Source organism: Pagrus pagrus (assembly GCF_965226575.1).
Source record: "Pagrus pagrus genome assembly, contig: HAP1_SCAFFOLD_297, whole genome shotgun sequence".
NCBI classification, from domain to species: Eukaryota; Metazoa; Chordata; class Actinopteri; order Spariformes; family Sparidae; genus Pagrus; species Pagrus pagrus.
Genome location: NW_028175166.1, coordinates 20,565 through 25,705, shown reverse-complemented (window position 1 = coordinate 25,705; position 5,141 = coordinate 20,565).

The window sequence follows — 5,141 nt, the reverse complement described above, 5'->3', positions numbered from 1 at the left end:
CCTGAACTGGTTGAATTTGGATCTTCTTCATGGCAAAGGAGTTTTTACCTGGAATTTCATTCATTAAAGGTGAAAAGTGGCTTATGTCAAAAATGAGCGTTTCAGAGCGATTGGAGGCTGTTTTAGCACTGTACAGTCGCCTAAGGCTGAAAAGTGGCTTATGTCAAAAATGAGCGTTTCAGAGCGATTGGAGGCTGTTTTAGCACTGAAAAGTGGCTTATGTGAAAAATGAGCGTTTCAGAGCGAGAGCAGCCTGTTTTTGCACTAAGCTGCATTTCACTGAAAAAAGGTCTTTCAAACAGGTTTACTAGCCTGAACTGGTTGAATTTGGATCTTCTTCATGGCAAAGGAGTTTTTACCTGGAATTTCATTCATTAAAGGTGAAAAGTGGCTTATGTCAAAAATGAGCGTTTCAGAGCGATTGGAGGCTGTTTTAGCACTGTACAGTCGCCTAAGGCTGAAAAGTGGCTTATGTCAAAAATGAGCGTTTCAGAGCGATTGGAGGCTGTTTTAGCGCTGAAAAGTGGCTTATGTGAAAAATGAGCGTTTCAGAGCGAGAGCAGCCTGTTTTTGCACTAAGCTGCATTTCACTGAAAAAAGGTCTTTCAAACAGGTTTACTAGACTGAACTTGTTGAATTTGGATCTTCTTCATGGCAAAGGAGTTTTTACCTGGAATTTAATTCATTAAGGCTGAAAAGTGGGTTATGTCAAAAATGAGCGTTTCAGAGCGATAGGAGGCTGTTTTAGCACTGTACAGTCGCCTAAGGCTGAAAAGTGGCTTATGTGAAAAATGAGCGTTTCAGAGCGAGAGGAGGCTGTTTTAGCACTGTACAGTCGCCTAAGGCTGAAAAGTGGCTTATGTGAAAAATGAGCGTTTCAGAGCGAGAGCAGCCTGTTTTTGCACTAAGCTGCATTTCACTGAAAAAAGGTCTTTCAAACAGGTTTACTAGCCTGAACTTGTTGAATTTGGATCTTCTTCATGGCAAAGGAGTTTTTACCTGGAATTTCATTCATTAAGGCTGAAAAGTGGGTTATGTCAAAAATGAGCGTTTCAGAGCGATCGGAGGCTGTTTTAGCACTGTACAGTCGCCTAAGGCTGAAAAGTGGCTTATGTGAAAAATGAGCGTTTCAGAGCGAGAGCAGCCTGTTTTTGCACTAAGCTGCATTTCACTGAAAAAAGGTCTTTCAAACAGGTTTACTAGCCTGAACTGGTTGAATTTGGATCTTCTTCATGGCAAAGGAGTTTTTACCTGGAATTTCATTCATTAAAGGTGAAAAGTGGCTTATGTCAAAAATGAGCGTTTCAGAGCGATTGGAGGCTGTTTTAGCACTGTACAGTCGCCTAAGGCTGAAAAGTGGCTTATGTCAAAAATGAGCGTTTCAGAGCGATTGGAGGCTGTTTTAGCGCTGAAAAGTGGCTTATGTGAAAAATGAGCGTTTCAGAGCGAGAGCAGCCTGTTTTTGCACTAAGCTGCATTTCACTGAAAAAAGGTCTTTCAAACAGGTTTACTAGACTGAACTTGTTGAATTTGGATCTTCTTCATGGCAAAGGAGTTTTTACCTGGAATTTAATTCATTAAGGCTGAAAAGTGGGTTATGTCAAAAATGAGCGTTTCAGAGCGATAGGAGGCTGTTTTAGCACTGTACAGTCGCCTAAGGCTGAAAAGTGGCTTATGTGAAAAATGAGCGTTTCAGAGCGAGAGCAGCCTGTTTTTGCACTAAGCTGCATTTCACTGAAAAAAGGTCTTTCAACCAGGTTTACTAGCCTGAACTGCATGAATTTGGATCTTCTTCATGGCAAAGGAGTTTTTACCTGGAATTTCATTCATTAAAGGTGAAAAGTGGCTTATGTCAAAAATGAGCGTTTCAGAGCGATTGGAGGCTGTTTTAGCACTGAAAAGTGGCTTATGTGAAAAATGAGCGTTTCAGAGCGAGAGCAGCCTGTTTTTGCACTAAGCTGCATTTCACTGAAAAAAGGTCTTTCAAACAGGTTTACTAGCCTGAACTTGTTGAATTTGGATCTTCTTCATGGCAAAGGAGTTTTTACCTGGAATTTCATTCATTAAGGCTGAAAAGTGGGTTATGTCAAAAATGAGCGTTTCAGAGCGAGAGGAGGCTGTTTTTGCACTGTACAGTCGCCTATAAGGCTGAAAAGTGGGTTATGTCAAAAATGAGCGTTTCAGAGCGAGAGCAGCCTGTTTTTGCACTAAGCTGCATTTCACTGAAAAAAGGTCTTTCAAACAGGTTTACTAGCCTGAACTGGTTGAATTTGGATCTTCTTCATGGCAAAGGAGTTTTACCTGGAATTTCATTCATTAAAGGTGAAAAGTGGCTTATGTCAAAAATGAGCGTTTCAGAGCGATTGGAGGCTGTTTTAGCACTGTACAGTCGCCTAAGGCTGAAAAGTGGCTTATGTCAAAAATGAGCGTTTCAGAGCGATTGGAGGCTGTTTTAGCGCTGAAAAGTGGCTTATGTGAAAAATGAGCGTTTCAGAGCGAGAGCAGCCTGTTTTTGCACTAAGCTGCATTTCACTGAAAAAAGGTCTTTCAAACAGGTTTACTAGCCTGAACTTGTTGAATTTGGATCTTCTTCATGGCAAAGGAGTTTTTACCTGGAATTTCATTCATTAAGGCTGAAAAGTGGGTTATGTCAAAAATGAGCGTTTCAGAGCGATAGGAGGCTGTTTTAGCACTGTACAGTCGCCTAAGGCTGAAAAGTGGCTTATGTGAAAAATGAGCGTTTCAGAGCGAGAGCAGCCTGTTTTTGCACTAAGCTGCATTTCACTGAAAAAAGGTCTTTCAAACAGGTTTACTAGCCTGAACTGGTTGAATTTGGATCTTCTTCATGGCAAAGGAGTTTTTACCTGGAATTTCATTCATTAAAGGTGAAAAGTGGCTTATGTCAAAAATGAGCGTTTCAGAGCGATTGGAGGCTGTTTTAGCACTGTACAGTCGCCTAAGGCTGAAAAGTGGCTTATGTCAAAAATGAGCGTTTCAGAGCGATTGGAGGCTGTTTTAGCACTGAAAAGTGGCTTATGTGAAAAATGAGCGTTTCAGAGCGAGAGCAGCCTGTTTTTGCACTAAGCTGCATTTCACTGAAAAAAGGTCTTTCAAACAGGTTTACTAGCCTGAACTGGTTGAATTTGGATCTTCTTCATGGCAAAGGAGTTTTTACCTGGAATTTCATTCATTAAAGGTGAAAAGTGGCTTATGTCAAAAATGAGCGTTTCAGAGCGATTGGAGGCTGTTTTAGCACTGTACAGTCGCCTAAGGCTGAAAAGTGGCTTATGTCAAAAATGAGCGTTTCAGAGCGATTGGAGGCTGTTTTAGCGCTGAAAAGTGGCTTATGTGAAAAATGAGCGTTTCAGAGCGAGAGCAGCCTGTTTTTGCACTAAGCTGCATTTCACTGAAAAAAGGTCTTTCAAACAGGTTTACTAGACTGAACTTGTTGAATTTGGATCTTCTTCATGGCAAAGGAGTTTTTACCTGGAATTTAATTCATTAAGGCTGAAAAGTGGGTTATGTCAAAAATGAGCGTTTCAGAGCGATAGGAGGCTGTTTTAGCACTGTACAGTCGCCTAAGGCTGAAAAGTGGCTTATGTGAAAAATGAGCGTTTCAGAGCGAGAGGAGGCTGTTTTAGCACTGTACAGTCGCCTAAGGCTGAAAAGTGGCTTATGTGAAAAATGAGCGTTTCAGAGCGAGAGCAGCCTGTTTTTGCACTAAGCTGCATTTCACTGAAAAAAGGTCTTTCAAACAGGTTTACTAGCCTGAACTTGTTGAATTTGGATCTTCTTCATGGCAAAGGAGTTTTTACCTGGAATTTCATTCATTAAGGCTGAAAAGTGGGTTATGTCAAAAATGAGCGTTTCAGAGCGATCGGAGGCTGTTTTAGCACTGTACAGTCGCCTAAGGCTGAAAAGTGGCTTATGTGAAAAATGAGCGTTTCAGAGCGAGAGCAGCCTGTTTTTGCACTAAGCTGCATTTCACTGAAAAAAGGTCTTTCAAACAGGTTTACTAGCCTGAACTGGTTGAATTTGGATCTTCTTCATGGCAAAGGAGTTTTTACCTGGAATTTCATTCATTAAAGGTGAAAAGTGGCTTATGTCAAAAATGAGCGTTTCAGAGCGATTGGAGGCTGTTTTAGCACTGTACAGTCGCCTAAGGCTGAAAAGTGGCTTATGTCAAAAATGAGCGTTTCAGAGCGATTGGAGGCTGTTTTAGCGCTGAAAAGTGGCTTATGTGAAAAATGAGCGTTTCAGAGCGAGAGCAGCCTGTTTTTGCACTAAGCTGCATTTCACTGAAAAAAGGTCTTTCAACCAGGTTTACTAGCCTGAACTGCATGAATTTGGATCTTCTTCATGGCAAAGGAGTTTTTACCTGGAATTTCATTCATTAAAGGTGAAAAGTGGCTTATGTCAAAAATGAGCGTTTCAGAGCGATTGGAGGCTGTTTTAGCACTGAAAAGTGGCTTATGTGAAAAATGAGCGTTTCAGAGCGAGAGCAGCCTGTTTTTGCACTAAGCTGCATTTCACTGAAAAAAGGTCTTTCAAACAGGTTTACTAGCCTGAACTTGTTGAATTTGGATCTTCTTCATGGCAAAGGAGTTTTTACCTGGAATTTCATTCATTAAGGCTGAAAAGTGGGTTATGTCAAAAATGAGCGTTTCAGAGCGATTGGAGGCTGTTTTAGCACTGTACAGTCGCCTAAGGCTGAAAAGTGGCTTATGTCAAAAATGAGCGTTTCAGAGCGATTGGAGGCTGTTTTAGCGCTGAAAAGTGGCTTATGTGAAAAATGAGCGTTTCAGAGCGAGAGCAGCCTGTTTTTGCACTAAGCTGCATTTCACTGAAAAAAGGTCTTTCAAACAGGTTTACTAGCCTGAACTGGTTGAATTTGGATCTTCTTCATGGCAAAGGAGTTTTTACCTGGAATTTAATTCATTAAGGCTGAAAAGTGGGTTATGTCAAAAATGAGCGTTTCAGAGCGATAGGAGGCTGTTTTAGCACTGTACAGTCGCCTAAGGCTGAAAAGTGGCTTATGTGAAAAATGAGCGTTTCAGAGCGAGAGGAGGCTGTTTTAGCACTGTACAGTCGCCTAAGGCTGAAAAGTGGCTTATGTGAAAAATGAGCGTTTCAGAGCGAGA